This window comes from Macaca mulatta, chromosome X, assembly GCF_049350105.2.
Source record: "Macaca mulatta isolate MMU2019108-1 chromosome X, T2T-MMU8v2.0, whole genome shotgun sequence".
Taxonomy (NCBI): domain Eukaryota; kingdom Metazoa; phylum Chordata; class Mammalia; order Primates; family Cercopithecidae; genus Macaca; species Macaca mulatta.
The window spans coordinates 110,095,969-110,114,567 of record NC_133426.1 but is presented as its reverse complement, the minus strand read 5'-3'; the positions used below and the strand labels follow the sequence as shown (position 1 = coordinate 110,114,567).

Below are 18,599 nucleotides of genomic sequence, written 5' to 3'. Positions count from 1 at the left end.
TTAGGATACACTGAGACATTGTTTTAGGCCAGTTAGCTCCAGAGAAACTCTAAGACTTTGAACACGCTGGGAAAAAGCATTTGAAAATAGTAGCTACAGCTTGTTTGTGCTCCCTATAGCATATAGTCTGAGAAAATGGGCATGTCTGTTTTAATGTCTGCAAGAGTACCCATGACAAGGAGGCCATGCAGCTCCTACTGTTGAGATGTGATTATGTGTTTGTTCTCCTCACGTTTCTTCCTTTTTTTTTTCCCTTTTTTCCCATGAGGTAGCCAGGCATCTATAGAAAAAACCATGCTACAAAACAATACAATTCTCACTTACAGATACATGCATATGTAATAAAAGTATAGGGCAATGTCTTTAAAATCTATAATGTGAATTCTGTGTTACCTCTGAGAAAGAAGGAGGCTTGCAATCAGAGAAGTCTTCAAAGTGAGTTTCAACTGCATATGTAATATTACGTATGTCAACATGAGAACAGGGACGTCTCTTACATTCTATAATTTTTGTATTTCTGAAATATTTCATAACAACTGTTTCAATGAAGCTTGCTTCTGACTTTAAAAAAGAACCATACTAATTTAGAAATTGTTGAAAACATAGTTAAGAGATAAAGAATTAAGTACCAACCCACCACTCATTAATTTTGAAGAATGTATCCTTTTTTTCTGCAGTTCCTCCCGTTTTATTCTCTATGCAGTCATATTTAATGTATGAGTTTCATTTATCTGGAGACTCAACATTTCCTAAACATCGTAAAACCAGTAATTAAATGTGCCCCAATTTTCTCCTCACTTTACTGATGCCAACGCTCACGTCCTTAACCATTAGGTATACAGTCTTTTTCTGTGTAAGGACAGAGACCAACACAGGGGAAGTGACTCCCCACGGTCCTGTACACAAGGACAGATCTGGTATTGGGGGCCAAGGTCTCCTGATTTCAGCCCATTGCATAGCAGACCCATCTTCACATTCTGTCATTCTGTGCTGTCTCCTTTCTGGCCCTCAATGGGAACTTGCTATTTCAGAATCCAAATAGAAATTTAAAAAGAAGAGAAGAACACAACAAATAAAAAGTAATGAGGCTATAATTTGCTTCCTTATTTCCACCATCCTCAGTATCTCATCCTAGAAAGAAACAGCACCAAAGCTTATACATCATATAAATATGTATGCATTTCTTTTTCTGATGGTTCAAATCCATTGATCTCTTTGAGATGTTGATGTTTAAGTCATCTCTTGTGGGAGGGAGAACATAAGGGAGATTATGCATATATTTGTTGAAGTATTAAGTACCATGTGCTTTATTTAGGTTTGCTCATTCCTCCTCATGGCTCTCTGAAGTAAATGTCATTATGCCCATTTTATAGGTTAGCAAGGTCAGATTCAATAAGGGTAACTCACTGCTAGAGGGTCCTATTCATCTATCAAGAGGCAAGAATGGGGTATTACACAAAATATTCGTTTATATATATTATTTCCCAAAGTTATCAGATTATATGTATGTTTCAGCAATTTTTCTTTCTCACTCAGCATGGTAGCCTAGGATATTAGTTTTCAGTCCTTTAGTTATTGTAATTTGGCATATTTTTGAAAGTTTAATGGGTATACATATTGTTTTTTAGTGTGAATTATCTGTTAATATCATTTAACCATTTCTCTATTCATTAGTAAGACTTCATTCCATATCAAGGATGTAGTATAGTTAAGGATTTAATATAAAAGTAACCACTGAAACAAAACAATAACCATGCTAATTACTAAATAAATAGGAAGAAGAAATCAAACACATGACCTAGTGAAAGGCTATATAATTTCCTTATATTTATAAACAATACTACAGAACTGAACTTAAATGACCAAAGACTTTGATCATATTATGGGAAGCCAATTCTCCCTGACAATCACACAGGCAGGCCTGCATGACAGTCACACAGACAGGCCGGCATAGCACCCCAGTTACACAGACAAATTTCCACAGTGCTGCCTTAACATTGAGCAAATAGTTAAACCTAGGGAAACTGTTGCCCAGACATCAAAGCTAGAAATGAAACATACAGTCAGTAGGAGCCTTGTGTGGGCTTCTCCCTTGCTGGAGCAAGCCAAAATAACAGAAACAGTTTTACAATAGGACCCACCTCAGGTCGACAAAATCTGAGAGAAGTCAAGGTAACAGAGGCAGCTGTTTGAACAGATTCATTGGAGAGTCTAAGGCAGCTCTCTGGACCAAGCTGTAAAGGAGATAAGATAGAAATAATCACTCTGGTACAACAGTAGACAGTCCTTGAAGCTACTGGGGCCCTTTTAATCAGACTTAGCAAGCATTTTTTTTGCCTCTGACCTTCTAGTTGAAACAAAATTGGTTACCAGTAGACTTAGGCGAATGCTGTACTGCACGTAGTAGGCACATAACCCCAACCTATATAAGCCCTAAGAAAATTTAACACTTTGAGTTGGTCTGGTGGAATTATCTCTGGCTTTCTCCCTGTATCCAGTTACAGTAGTAAATCCCCTTCTTTCCTAGTTTGTTTGCTTCTTGTTATCGGGCCTCGAGAAAATGTAGCCAGACCTGGCTTGATTCCAGGAACAATAACAATAAAGGTAAATGGACTTAACTCACCTATTAAAGAAAAAGTATTTGCAAATTTCCTATCGAAGCAAAATCCAAGATTATGCTTTTTCATGAGATATACCTTAAACAAATGAATTCAGGTAGGTTAACAGTTTAAAAACAAGTAAATATATACCAAGCAATTGCCCATAACAAGAAAACAGGAGTTATAATCTTGATATTTGAGAGAGTAGAATTGAGACCAAAATGGATTTAAAGAGATAAAAAGGCACAGTTGATAATGCTAAAGGCTACAATTCACAAGGAAAATGTGAGATACTAATACTTATGTACCAAAGCACACAATACTTTCCTGAATTCAAAAATGTTCAAGTGGAGAAAAAAATTAGTAATTATAGAGAAGACCTAAACAACCAACTCCCAAGAGTAGAGCTTATAAATAGACACAGTGAACTCTGAAGCCTGATATTAGGCAATACACATGCTTTTCAAATGAACATAGAACATTCATGAAAACGGACTCTATCTGAGGCTGTTAACAAAATCTTGGGCCCAACGAGAATAGAGGAAAATTGCAGAATTTGATGAGGATAATGATGAAAGCAACATATTAAAATCTAGCTAGAGTAGCTGTCAGAAGATATTATAAAGCATTAAATATCTACATGAATAAAAAAGAAAATTAAATATTCAATTTTAAAATCCTGATTTAAAAACCCACAAAGTAAATAAAAGAATGTAGATGGAAAAAAAATAGTTAAGGGTAAAAGTAGAAATGAATGGGCTAAGAAATAACATCCTTGTTAAAGATGAAAGTGTTGGGATGGGTAAAAAGCAAATACTGGCATTGTGGATGATGCACCAAATACCACACTTGGATCTTGAGGAAGGTCTCCCCATAAACTCCTCATAATGCTCCCTTGAATGGAAGGATTAGGGGTGTGTGTGTGTGTGTGTGTGTGTGTGTGCATGAAGGCAGTGAAAACATGCAAAACAATGCTACATTTTGTTTAGGGAGTTCTCATATGGAGGAAAAGAAAAAAAGTAGTATAGGGGAATTATAATTATCTCACTGTGGATATGATTATCTCTAGGGAAGAAAGAAAGGGACACAATCAGGGAGGAGTAAACATTTTTCTTAACCTGGACTAATTTTATAGCTCTCTATACATTTCATCTAAAATATTTCATAAGTAGCAGAGGTTGAAGGGATTAGTTTTTAATCATAAATATAATCCATACTCAGCCAATGTTTAACATTGAGCCAAGTGCAGAGGTTAAAAATATCAATACCCAGTAACTCTATCATAACTGAAATTAAGATTGTGTTATGTCATTCTGGTGGTTATTTTTTCATGCGTATATACACATGTACTGTACATTATATATACAATTCATGTAACCACTATAACCATATGTGCAGTTTAGTGTCCTGTGTTTTTTACATTTTTTGCTTTTATCTTAAATACTTACACATTTATGAAGTGTTCTAATTAAATGACAAGGTATAAGATCTAACATCTTACTCTATCCAGTTGACACAACCCCAATTCTTGAACAATGCATTGGAATTGAAATGCCATACCTGCAGCATATTAAATAATGTTATACACCTGGGTCTACTCAAGAGCTTTCTATAGACTTCCTTTAATTTGCATGCTATCCAACAGTTATAAAATTATAGGTTTGAGGAACATTGTAATACCAGGCAGTATGATCTCCACTCCTATTATCCAGCCTTTGGATAGGTGATACAAATAGTAATAATAATAAATGATAATATAAGATGAAAACAATTATAGGACATATGGTAGATAAGTTACTGGCTCTAAATTACACAAACAACAGTTAATGGTTCCCAGGGTCAAATCCAAGTTTTTATAATCCCAAAGCCCACACCCCAGTCCACTGTTTCTTCTTAAAAATATTAGTATTAATATTTTATAAGTACATAAACACACATACACATACAGTTTTTACATGAAGAGGTTTTTTTCTGGACAGATACACAATAACTCCAAAATAGTGGTGCCACTAAGAAGGGCAGTTTGGAGTCTGGAGAGAGATAGAGGTTACTTTGTATATAGAAGACTTTATAGGTAAATAATTATCAAATATTTGGAGAAATTTCCTCTGGTAAAGGAAAGCATTGGCTAAAAGAATATCCTTTGACATTAGACGGCCTTGTATTTGTTTGGTTTTGTCACTTACTACATCTTAAGCAATTACTTACACCCTCTAAGCCTCAGTTTCCTTTCAATAAAAAAGATTAAAATGGTAGACACATATGGAGAAAGTATCAATTAAGATAAAACATGTAACGTAACACAGGGCCAGACACAGAGTAATAATTTAATCAATGCCATATATTATTTGTATTTCTAATAGTAGCAATAGCTCAAGATGGTTGGATGTATAGTATTTTTGGCTTCCAATGAGAGCTATTGTCAAGACAGTCTTGCAACGGCTGCCATTCTACATGAGAGCCTCTTATTCATGGTGCCATGACAAGCTAATGTGTCACAATCATTGTGTGTATTATAAGTAACTTGTTACTTGTAATAGTTGACTGAAGCTTGAGGATTGTTTATGTTATAGCTGAATCAGTGTTGTACCTATAAAAACTCTCTCACTCTCTTGAATTATGAAATAATTTTCCGAGTGGGAGAGAAAGGGGTGGAGTTATTCATAGCTATACAGCTGAGAATTGTGGACAACACTGGGTGTTGCAGTGGGAGTGTGCCATGTATGGGAAAACCACATCATCACAATATATAGTCCTTTGCTCTGGAGGGCAACTAATTTAAAGTCAGTAAACATGAAGTTTCAGATGATTTAAGGGTTCCCTATCCACTGTTTCTATATTGAGTGTCTTTCTGTGTTAGGACTTAGACCAAGAAAGGGAAAGGACTCACTGAATGTCCTATGGTCAGTTGTAGGTCTGGCAACAGGGATACAGGTTTGATGACTCCCATCTTCTGTCTATCTGACCGATTTTATTATTTGCTCTTATGTAGTGTTTCTTCTTCCTGGGGCTCCATAAGAAATTCCTTTACCCGTGTCACACTAGAAAGAAAATAAGAGAGCAGAAAGTATGTGGAATAAGAGAAATGATGAGATAGGACCAACATTCACTTCTTGCTGCTACATTTCCAGATGCTCTCTGTTTAAAATCTATTTCACAGGGCACAGGTATTTTCTGTTGGAACCAACAATCTCTCTTCTAAGAATGTAACCCAAAGATTCAATTCAAAAAGACAAAAAGGCAGAAGCACAAGGTTCATTCTTGGCAGAACAAATTGTAACAGCAGAAGACCCAGAATGTGACAGATGTCCACCAATAAGGGACTGATCGAATAACCTCAGATACATCTACCTCCTAGAGTACAATGCAGATATAACAAGCAATGAGAACTCCCACTCTATTATGTAGTGATCTCCAAAATATATACTGTTAAGGGAATAAAAAGCAAAGGAAAAAATATGTAAAGCTGCTGCTGCCCAATATGGTAGGCACTAGCCACTGATGGCTATTTCTTCCTGAGGTACAAAACACATTCATTCTGGCTCAGTAGCCCCTAAAATCTTAATTCATTCTAGCATCAACTCAAAAGTCCAAGGTCCAGAGTCTCATCTAAATCAGTTATGGGTGAGACTCAAAACCCAATTCATCCTAGGGCAAATTCCTTCCAGCTGTGAGCATGTGAATCAAAACAAGCTGTCAACTCCCAAAAACACAACAGTGACACAGGTGTAGGTAAACATTCCCATTCTAAAAGGGAGACACAGGCAAAAAGAAAGGAGTAACAGGCCTCAAGCATAGTCCAAAACCCAACAGGGCCAACAACATTCTTTTTTTTTTTTTTTTTTTTTTTTTTTTACAGACTTTCCCATTCTGTCACCCAGGCTGGAGTGCAATAGCATGATCTTGGCTTACTACAACCTCTGCCTCTAGGGTTCAAGCAGTCCTCCTTCCTCAGACTCCCAAGTAGCTGAGACCACAGACGTGCATCACCATGCTCAGCTAATTTTTGTATGTTTTTTAGAAAACATACAAAATATATACAATATGGTTTCACCATATTGCCCCGGCTAGTCTCAAACTCCTGAGCTCAAGCAGTCCACCCAACTTGGCCTCCCAAAGTGCTGGGATTACAGACGTGAGCCACTGTGCAAGGCCCATTAAGTCTTAAAGCTAGAGAATCATTCTCTTTTGACTCCATGTCCTGAATACTGGGCTCACTGGGATGGGAACTGGGCCCTCAAAGACACAGGCAGTCCTGCCTCTATGGATTTGCTAAACTCACTCTACTCAGCAGCTCTCACAAATTGGAGTCTCATGCCTGCAGCTTTCCAAGGCTGGAGTTGCATGCTGGTAACTCTATAGTTCTGGGGTCTCTGAGATGGCCATACTCGACACCTCACTAGGTATTGCCTTAGTAGGGGCTCCTTGTGGTAACTCTATCCCTGTGCAAGTCTCTGCCTGGATCTCCAGGCGGTCTGAGACATCCTTTCAAATCTAGGAGGAGAAAGCCATGCCCACACAGCTCTTGCACTCTTCAGAATTAGCACCATATGGATACCACTAGTGTTTACAGCTTGTGTCTTCTGAAGCTGCAGATTGAGTCACACCTGCAGCCACTTAAGCCACAGCAACTGGGGTGGCTGAGGAGCACTGTCCTGAAATGTGGGAAGAAGAGACCCAAGTGTCTCTTTGCAGCAAGCCCATGTAAGGCATCCTGGGCTTGTCCCCCTGTAGCTCAGGGTCTGTGATGAGAGGGGCAGCCTCAAAGATCTCTGAAATACTTTGGGGGACTTTTTCTCATTGTCTTGATTAATAGCATCTGTCCGTCTTCCATTCACGTTAGTAACCTCTTTAGCAAATAGTTGCTTGGCCACACCCTTAGTATTCTCTCCTGAACACACTTTTCATTCTACATGGCCAGGCTGTAAATTTTTCTAACTTTTTTTTTTGCTCTGCTTCTCTTTTAATTACAAATTCATACTTTGAGTCACTTATTTCTTCTCACATCTCACTGTATGTGGTTAAAAGTAGCTGTGTAACAGCTTGAATGCTTTGATGCTTAGAGATTTCTTCCACCAGATACCCTACTTCATCACTCTTAAGTTCTGCATTCCATAAAGCCCTAGAATATGGACAAAATTCAGCCAAGGTCTTTGCTGCTTTATAACAGGATGGCCTTTACACCAGTTTCCTACATTGTTCCTCACTTCTTTTCTTTCTTTTTTTTTTTTTTTTTTTTTTGAGACGGAGTCTGGCTCTGTCGCCCAGGCTGGAGTGCAGTGGCTGGATCTCAGCTCACTGCAAGCTCCGCCTCCCGGGTTTGCGCCATTCTCCTGCCTCAGCCTCCCGAGTAGCTGGGACTACAGGCGCCCACCACCTCACCCGGCTATTTTTTTGTATTTTTTAGTAGAGACGGGGTTTCACTGTGTTAGCCAGGATGGTCTCGATCTCCTGACCTCGTGATCCGCCCGTCTCAGCCTCCCAAAGTGCTGGGATTACAGGCTTGAGCCACCGCGCCCGGCCTCTTTTTTTTTTTTTTTTTTTTTTTAATGGAGTTTGTTGCCCAGGCTGGAGTGCAATGGCGCAATCTCGGCTCACTGCAACATCCACCTCCTGGGTTCAAGCAATTCTCCTGCCTCAGCCTTCCAAGTATCTGGGATTACAGATGCCTGCCACTATGCCTGGCTAATTTTTTAAATTTTTAGTAGAGACAGGGTTTCACCATGTTGGCCAGGCTGGTCTCGAACTCCTGACCTCAGGTGATCCAGCCACCTCGGCCTCCCAAAGTGCTGGGATTACAGGCATGAGCCACTGTGCCCGGCCTGTTCCTCATTTCTGTCTGAGACTTTATCACAATGGCCTTTACTATCCGTATTTCTACCAACATTCTGGTCACAACCCCTTGAACTACTTTAAGGCTTAAATACTATCTAAGAAGATTCAGACTTTTCCTACAGCTCTCCTCTTCTGAGCTCTCACCAGAATTGCCATTATAGCTACATTTATGGCAGTCTAGGCTTTTTCTAGCCTGTTCATTCAAATTCTTCCAGCCTCTACCCATCATTACCTAGTTCCAAAGCTCTTTCCACATTTTCAGGTATTTGTTATAGCCATAAACCATGTCTCAGTACCAATTTTCTGTTAGTCCATTTTCTGCTGCTATAACAGAATAGTACAGACTTGGTAATTTATAAAGAAATAAAATATATTTCTTGCAGTTCTGGAGACTGGGAAGTCCAAAAACATGGCTTCAGCATCTGGCAAGGGCCTTCATGCTACATTATAACTTGGCAGAAGGGCAAGTGAGCACATGAGACAGAAAGAGGAAGTAGGACTGAACTAATTCTTTTATCAGGAGCCCATTCTCATGATAACTAACCCACTCCCACAATAACAGCATTAATCCACTCATAAGGGTGGATCCCTTATGGGCTAATCACTGCTTAAAGTCACCTCTTATTAATACTGTTACAATGGCTATTACATTTCAATTGGAGGGGACATTCAAAGCATAGCACCCAGCAACCTCTTCTGTATATGATGCCCCATCAAGGGTTAGGGACTGGTAATTGTACAATCCCCACGCCTGTTCACTCAACAACCCCTCTTGGTGATGATGATGAGGATGATGATGGTGGAAGTGAAATCCTCTGCCTGGGGCCAAGAGACCTTGGTATGTGGATCATGTGAATTGACTGGCATTTAAGGTGGCAGACAGACAGGCTTATTCAGAATAACAGGTGCTTCCTCTGGGACAAAGATCTAGAGGGTAGGAAACTAATGTTGACAAAACTAATTATAAAGAAGATGTACTCTAAGTTGTATCTCCTTTAATCTTAACATTTATTCAAGTAACCTATTATTAAATACATAGTTTAGATCAAGTTATAGGAAATTAAGAGAGGTTGTATAAACCAGAGATACTGCTTTGGTTATTGTCTCCTCAGGAGTGGAGTCTGGAATTTCACTAAAGCTTTTCATGTGTTCTGAAGCCTCCAGGAATCCAAATGCTCTAATCTCCCTGGACAATAATAATTAATGCTGCCCTGGTCATTGCTTAATTTATTTATATAATGATCTGTATATTAAATCATAATATTGAAAAATTTAAAACACTGTGTATGACAAAATAAATCATTAAAGCTTGTCTCAGTAGGCTAAAGTAAATATGCACAAATTACATGGAGCTAATTCTCATAATATATAAAGCATTCCCAGTAGCCAATATGGAGAGATGGTCTGATGATGTTGTGGTAGGCACCCTCTAAGATTGTCCCCTATGATCCTCATTTTCCTTGTGTATTCACTCCCTGTGTTACCTGTCCCATTGTGTGGGCTAGAGTTAGTGACTTGCTCCTAAAAATTAAAATATGTGAGAAGGGATGAGATGTCACTTCTGAGATCAAGTGACAAAAAGCTGTGTTGTGCTTGCTAGGCACATTCTTATAGATGCACTAAGGAGAGCCAGTTGCCATGATGTGAGCTAACCATGTGACAATCGATGTCTCTGCCCAAGAACCATTGAGGCCCTGAGGGCTGCTAACAGTCATATAAATGAGCTTGGAATTGGATTCTCCCTCCATTGAGCCTTGAGATGGCTGTAGTCCCTACCTAGACCTTGATTGCAGCCTTGTGAGAGACTCTGAGCCAGAACCTAAACTGTGCCGTGATTCCTAACCCATAGAAATGGTGTGTATTAATATGTTTGTTGCTTTAAGCAGCAAAATTTGGAGGTAATTGGTTATGCAAGATAGCTAATAAAGATATAAACAGAATTCATGTAAACAGCAATATACATGTCCAAGAAACATTTAAAAACACATTCGCTAATGAAATGCAAATAAAAACCTGGATAGATGCTGTTTTTCTGAAAAAAAGGCATGCTGCAGAGCCATATAGGTGATGGGAGCTTACAAATCCCATAGAAGGCCAGGATGCCTGACCTAAGAGAGTAACGGGGACTCACCTTTCTTGAATGCTGGTGCATTTTTATTTCATGTATTTCCACAACATTACCAGGAGGTAGAGGTAATGACCTCTATGTGATTTTATAGCTAGAGAAGCAAAAATGTTTGTAGGTTAAGTAGTCTGGCTGGGGAGTGTTGGGAGAAAGGCTTATAGGGTGCCTGTATAAACTGGCCATAAAAATATGGACAATAAGTTGTGGAAAACCACAAGAGGCCTCTGAGGAGGAAAGCCTTCTTACCGCCATTATGTTCCCATGCTCTGAGCGAGACTTGCTCTCTTATCTATAAACACTGTGTTCAAGGAGAAAGACACTCCTTTGAAGCATTGGAATACGGCCAGATGTGCAGGCTTCTAGTTAAACCCGCTCCCACTCGCTACTCTCCCATAAGTTAAAGATACACTGTTTGAGCCCAAAGAAGATTCATTTGCTATAGATTACGTGCATGATGCATTGCCTCCCTTTCACCGTTTCGCCCTGAACATCTGCTTCTTAGATATAAGTGACTGTACTCAATAAATAGTGTGGAGACCAGAGCCTGGCACCTTTTGCAGCCTCCATTTTGCAATTGGTCTCTTGGTCCCCACTCTTTATGCATTCTTAACCTATCTCTTCTCATTCCTTCGTCGCCGCCAGACTTTGGGTACCCTACGGGTGGTGTTGAGGCTGGTCCCCAACAGGGGAGCATTCTACAGTAAGTAGAAAAGTAGAGACCAGCACCCCGTAAGGCCCCATGCAGACTCTATGATGCTGAGCTGCATATCACACGATAACCAAGTAAATCTTGCTTTCCTGCTGACCTGGGTCACTACTGAAATCTGTATCTTCACCGCTGAAGCCAGGCTGCTAGTTCTGCCTCTCTTTCTGATCAGAGAATCTTGTTGTACATCAATTTCCTGCTCTGTAAAGATAAGGGAATGTGTCTGGGTCAGTGCTTTCAAAAGTAGAGCTCCCAGACAACCTACCTCATGAGGAATATGCATTCTCTAATAGAGGGGCAGGTGTCACACTAAGGATGAATACTTGAAGGGACAGGCTCCAAATACATACAGATTGGGGATGCATAGACTTAAAAGATATTGCCAAATCAACCTGGAAAGAGGTTGTACTAAGTGATATCCCCTCCCCCAATATGAGACAGAGTAGACATACCCACATGCACACCTCACTGAAATCCTCGACGGTTTTTTAAAATACTTTGACAACATGACGGTGGAAATTCTCTCATTGTCATCATATTAAACTGGATACTAAGGTAATTTTTAAATAATTCCCTATTAAACACATACTCTGTTAATCATCATTATTGCTGTTTTTTTAATGCAAAAGGGTCCAGTTACATATGCAGCCTAACAGACAATGAGCAACAAGCACATGAGCCTGCAGGTTCTCCTAGGGCTACTGCTGGCATTAAGGCTCCAGGGTGTGTATGTGTGTGTGTGTGTGTGTGTGTGTATTTGTGTGGTCTCTGGTGGCTCCTAATGACACTGCATTTGCCTAGAAGATTAAGAATGTCTCTCTGGGATATTGGTTGAGTTCAAGTTTAGAGAGGAGCTGGATCTACACGTTCTGGAGTCTTTCTGAATGACACAAGAGCTGGACCACAACTTAATTCTGAGTAGGCTGTAATCCTCTCCTCATGATGGAAAACAAGCCTGAGACCTCACCTGCTCAGGTCAGGGGGGATCCCTCCAGCATGTAAGGTGTGGTAGTCAGCCTAAATCTACTTCTGAACACTGTAGCTGGGTGCTCCCATCTTGCTGCCATCAGTTGTAGGGACCTGGGAAGCTGCATCCTCTCAGCCACCTAACTCCATGGGTTCAGTCATCTGCATAAAAGCTCTGTGCTAGGAGATAAAAATTTGTGAATTATCAGCACATGTTTGACACATTGTGCATCCACCCATTCAGTCATTCCTCAGTTAACAGTTACTAGGCATTAAGACCAAACTCTACACCATCCCTTTGGTTAAGTTTTAGGCTTCCCCAGAAGAGAAACAAGAAAGTGAAGTGTGGAAAGGAGGGTGTGGTAAATTCAGATGGCTCTTTCCACTAACAGATTAATCATAGAGACTCATCACTGATGATTGTAAAACATAATTCAGTGCCATGGAGCCATTTCTACATCTTTAGTTGATGTTCTCTTTACATATATTCTCCCATTTGCAATCAATATTCTATGAAGAATTCTCAATACTCAGCTCACTTCCCTCTGCACTTCCCTACACCTCAGTCTTCATTTCTTATCTAATGGGGCTTACCTCCCCCATCCTTCCACTGAACTTGAACTCTCCCAAGTCTACAGCCACCTCTTTGTCACATTTATAGATCAAGAGTGTTGAAATAAATGTTCAAATGGAGATAAATGGGTATCTCCCAAGGAGGAAAAGGTTTCCCTCCCTCAAGACAGAATTCATTTCCTTGTGTCTATAGACAAAGATAGTATGCAATGCTATCAGTTACCTAAAAGCTAGAGTTGTATAACAGCGTTCAGAGTCAGATAACCAGAAGGCTGAGCTGTAGATGACATGCTTTCAAATGAAGCACACATTTTACCTGACATAGCTTATACTTTTGATTCATTGATAGGGAGTTCATAAATAGGTTTACTTTATGTTAGCAGTAATTTTTATGGCTACTTCAATAATCTTGCCTTATCTGTTTTTTATTTCTTTCTCAAGGGGTACCAAGTAGGCAATGAAATAATGTGAAATTATAATGCTGTTCCAAACTTTGCCATGATTAAAAATATTGTCTAAAAGCACTAATATATCACAATTAGAAAATATAGTGATGAAATATAATTGCGGTGATAGGGAGCTCTTTTGCAGTTTCCTGATAGTTAAGTCAAAATTCTTTTAGTGTACCACTGAAATAATGATGCTGGAATTTTTTTGGGATATATCTATTAAGTAAAATATTTCCACTTTAAAATAAGTATGCATAAATCCATACTGATATAAGTAAATGTTTGGTGAATTAATAAAGAAAAGCGTGTGAGAAGACAAACTGTCTTTATGGAATGATTCCAAATAGTATTTGTAGCTATTAACCCTCCAAGAGGTGGAGCTTAATTCTATTTCAACCCCTGAATATAGGTCACACTTAGTGACTCACTTCTCAGGAACAGAGTACATGAATTGAAAAAGTTACCGTACACTGGAAAACTTGGCAAACACTGCTTTAACTACATGATGAAAGTTAACATCACCAGTGAGGTCACATCATCATGTAAACCCAAATATTACGTGATAAGAAGGGCACTTCAACTCTGTAGTATTCTTTCTCAAATTCCATAATGCCGGTCTAATCATGAGAAAAAGACAACAGATTAAGGCTGTACTCCTCAAGACTATCAGGGTCAATAAAATATTCTGAGAGTTCCTCATATTGTCAAGCAGAAAATTGCCATATAACCCAGCAACTTTACTCCCAGGTACATACTCAAGAGAAACGGAAACCTATGTCTACATAAAAACTTGCACAAAAAATATATGTAGCATCATAATTCATAATGGCCAAGAACTGGAAACAACTCAAGTGTTCACCAATTGACTGGATAAACAAAATGTGGTATATCAATAAAAAGGAATAAAGTGCTGGTATATGCTACAAAATAGATAAACCTTAAAAATATTATGTAAAGTGAAAGAAGTCAGACACGAAAGACAAAATATTACATGATTCCACTTCTATGAGATATCCAGAACAGGTAAATCCACAGAAACAAAAGGCGTATCTGTGATTCCTGGAGCTGGGGGTGAGAGCAGAGATTAACTGCCTTCAAGTGTGATGGGACATTTTAGAGTGATGGAAACCTCCAAAACTCAACTACGGTGATGATTGCACAACTTTTGTTTACTGAAAATCATCGAGTTGTATCCTTAAAAGTGTGAATTTTATTGTCTGTAATTACATTGCAAGAAAGCCTGGGCTTCTGTTGTACCTCAGTAATGACCAAACTTTTTCCTACAAAGGCCTTGATGTCCATGTTTTCTATACCCATGAATGTATATAAAACTGTAGCTGTATCCCAGCCCTGCTGACTGTGTCCTAAGTAACTCTCTATCAATGACAGTCTCTCCCTGCCCCTCCGCCACCGCCCCCCATGCTGACTCGGGCTTCGCTTGTGTGAAAAATTCGATTTGCACCTGATCACTTCCACATCTTCTAACTGTAGCAGAAACTTGAGACTGGGTCCACAACAGTGTCCAGGGCCTCCACTCTAACATGACATCAGCATTATTATTTTTTACTCCTCTTTGGATTTTCTCCTGTGACTCCACCTGAGGAATCAAAATGGCATTACCTCTCTGGGTGTCAGTATGGCAATACTTATCAAAGGGCTACATACGTGCACACTTTTTGTGCCAATAACTTACCTTGTAGAAATTTATCTTCAGGACATTGTGAAGGATGCTGATAAGCATCTGGTTATAAGGACTGTCATTCTGAAAATTCTTTTCCTTTATTTCTGGGCCTGAATTTAGGAAGAAAGACCAACCAGATACACCAAATTATGAAGGGGCAGAAGGTAGCAGAGGGAAATGCTGTGCACACACACAAGCAGTGACAAATACACACACGTACAGCAACCAGGTTCTGTTATTACAATACTAGAATTCCTCCAAGACAGTTGGTAGGGCTCTGAGAAGACCCATCTGGCTCACCAGTGTAAACAGCTACAGGAACTGTGCCCTTCAGCCATGCATAGACTCTGAAAAGATGTCTTCCACACAGTGTAGATAACAGGGAATCTGAATAACACAGGTTTGAGAAAACTGATATCATATCCATAGGATGGAATTCTAGAATTCAGCAAAACAAGTTTTAATGAAGATAACGATGAGAGGTGATTTGTTGCCCATACGATTAGCAGTGATTCACATTATTTCTAATGTGTGAAGACACAAGGTCCTTACATACTGTTATGTAAGGAATATAAGTTAGAAATAGTATTTGGATTTCATTATGTTAACATAAAATTTTACAGTTTCCAGGGTTTTGAAAGACCACTTCCAGGAACTTTTTTTTTTTGACAGAAATACTTACAAATATATTTGCATATATATGAGGAGGATATTAAGTATACTATTGTTTGTAACAGGAAAAAATGTTAAAGCAACTACATTTTTATGACTAGGACACTAATTAAATGAATTTTGGGGCACCCACATGATGAACCACCTGGTTGATAAAAAAAGAGACTACAATTATTTTTGGAAAGAAACTTAAAACATTATTATGGAAACACATGTGTATGCAAAGATGACCACAATGAGGGCAAATGTGGGTCACAAAGATCATTTAGTGGCCAAGATGCATTTTTGCTTATATAGGTCTATAGCTACTTATCCAGAGGTTTGAAAGCATAAACATAGAAGTGATCATTTTGTGCTTTCACATAGCACATGAAGAGGCTACACTTTCTGTCTGGTGGCCGTCAGTACCCCTGTACAGTGGGAATGCCCCTTTTTCTACCCACACTTCCGGAAAACTGCAGGGTGTGCATGGGCCACAGCACCTCCCTCCCACCTTCCTGCTCAGTGATGTTCAAGCTGCTGCAGTTCAGGCTTCTGTCATGAGGGGGCATCACTGTACCACTATTATCAAACTTCTCTACAAAGCAAGGAGCAGAAAAATACGGTAGCCTCCCCTAAAACCCAGTCTATGAAAAGAACTGCAGAATGATTCTAAATCTGTCTGGAAAAAAAACAACCCTGACAGGTGTAAAACAGTGTAAAAACATACTGTGGGACATCCATAGGATGAAACACCACGTAGGTCTGATGTACCTGGGCTGTTGCTGGGAGGCAGGATTGGGGGAGCCCAGGGCAGCAGGAAGTGACTGAGAGGATGAGGCACTGGAGTGGGGTCTGGGCAGCTGTGTCCATAATGTCCTGGAGAGGGGGTCAGTGGGAAAGGGTGGAAGAAGGTCTGAGAAGCCTGTACAGGGTTGGAGTGATGGGTGGTGAACACCCTGCTCTCCAGGAGGGACCCCCCCTACAGTGTGGACATCTCAACCTACACTAATGAAGGAAAAGATAAATTACTGAATGCGCTGTAGATTTGGAATCAACAGCAAATTGGCCTGCTTTAGTATACAAATGGGTATTCCGAACTACTGGTATCACAGTAAAGAAAAGTTTCATAACATTACTTACTCTGCAAAATTTACGCCTTTTCATTAAGAAAGAGCAAGGAATGTAGAGATAGCTGTAATGCCTCTTGGTGGCCAGAATCAGGATTGCAACTCTGAGTGTAGACCAGGGGACTCAGCAGCGGGCAGGGAGGGATGCAAGTTGGGAGCTTGATTAATGGGATCAGACATGGTTTTCTGGAACTTTTCACTTACGTCCAGCTATCCTTCTGTATCCATCATTTTTTCTGGAATATTAACAGAAGCACTTTTTGTGGGATATCTAAATCTGAGATCAGAAGCCAGTCCTGGTCTGAACTGAAGATAATACTGCAACTGTGAGCTGTACTTGAGGTGGTGGAGCTAGACTAGCTAGAAACACACACACACACACACACACACACACACACACCACGCACATGCACACGCACAGCTACTACAGGTCTTACCTTCCCTACCTCCAAACACATCCTGCCAAGGTCCATTTCTCCCTCTGCACATGGCTGCAGCACTGATACCATCAGCTTGCTCCTCCCTAGACTTCTGCAATATTTTCTAATGGTTATCTCCACACACTATCTTCTCCCTCTCCAGTCCATTCTTTGCACAGTGACCAGAGTCACTTTCTAAAAACATGAGTCAGATGATATTGTTCCCATTCTCTAACCCTCCACACTCACAATACAATCCAAACTCCTTACAGTGGCTTAAACAATATGGCTTCTATCTGCCCTTTCAACTTCATCTCACCAGTCTGTGCATTGTCTGCCAGGCTCTAGGCACTTGAGCTTTTCCCTGCTCTTGGAACACACGGTGCCCATGCACACTGTGTACACACTGGCAGAAAGTCAGTCTGTGCCTAGCTTCTTTTTGTCATCCAGGACTCAGCTCAAATGTCACTTCCTGAAAAGGAGCTTCACTTACAACCCCATCTATAATTATCTTTATCTTGGTCACTTTCTACTCTACATGTGTTTAAAACACAAATCCCCATATGAAACTACCCTGCTGATTGATTTGTTTACCTGCTTATTACCAGTTTTCTCAAACTAGAATGATGTGTCCGGGGACCATGTTTGTCTTCTTCTCTGTGCTGTTTCCCCAGTGCTTAGATCAATGCTTCACACATAAATCACTGAATGAAAATTACTGAATTGAAGGAACTGGTACCTATTTCACAAAACAGAAATGACACAGATATTAAAAGCAAAGTAGTAGGAGCAACCAATGATGAAATTAGACATGAAAGGATTCAAATTTTTCATAGACCTTGTTGCAAATCCACAGCAGTGCTTTTCAAACATGGGTGAGTACTACAATCAATTGGAAAAATTTCTCAAAATATAGATACCTCCTACCACACCTTCCTGTTTTTCATTCAGCTGACTTATGGTAGACCCAAATATCTACTATTTTAACAGGCAATCCATGATGATTTTGATGAAGTAATCCATGAACCATACTTGGCAAAATTCTGATGAAAACACCTCACATTACTGTGCCATTAATTTAATGCCCACCATGGAGAACTCTAGGACATCTGGATTGTCTCTGTTAAGGTAATTACTCAAAAGTGACTAGTCCTTCCCTCCCACCTAAGATCACAGATTGCTTTCCCATATGAGTTCATTGTTAATCTCCAGAGTATTCTTGTGTGGTCAGCAAGATTGGGAATTACTATCCTGTTGAATAAATGAGGCTGGTGGAAGGGAAGTGACTCACCCACAACCTCAGAGCATGACTTTGAGCATTTGAAGAGAAAAAGTCTGAAGATAACAACCCATATCGTGTTGCATCTAGTAGGTCTTCAACAAATATAAGTTCCCCACTCCAACTTTGCCTCCTTCATTCTGTCAGTGCGATGCCTCTGACATTAAAATTCACGTCATGAATAC

The 18,599-nt window shown here is 39.7% G+C and overlaps 1 long non-coding RNA gene across 1 annotated transcript in view; it reads right to left on the bottom strand.

Annotated features, from left to right (window-relative positions):
• The window catches only part of LOC106995279 (uncharacterized), a 112,697-nt gene that overhangs the window by 19,777 nt on the left and 74,321 nt on the right, over positions 1–18,599 (bottom strand). Inside the window, exons 5-13 of the long non-coding RNA XR_013413038.1 lie at positions 17,730–17,874; positions 16,730–16,952; positions 15,236–15,322; positions 14,948–15,045; positions 14,717–14,851; positions 13,814–13,871; positions 12,234–12,407; positions 5,491–5,641; positions 2,142–2,234 (exon numbers count right to left, since the gene is read on the bottom strand). This is a non-coding gene — a long non-coding RNA (uncharacterized LOC106995279). The remainder of the gene's footprint in view (positions 1–2,141; positions 2,235–5,490; positions 5,642–12,233; positions 12,408–13,813; positions 13,872–14,716; positions 14,852–14,947; positions 15,046–15,235; positions 15,323–16,729; positions 16,953–17,729; positions 17,875–18,599) is intronic.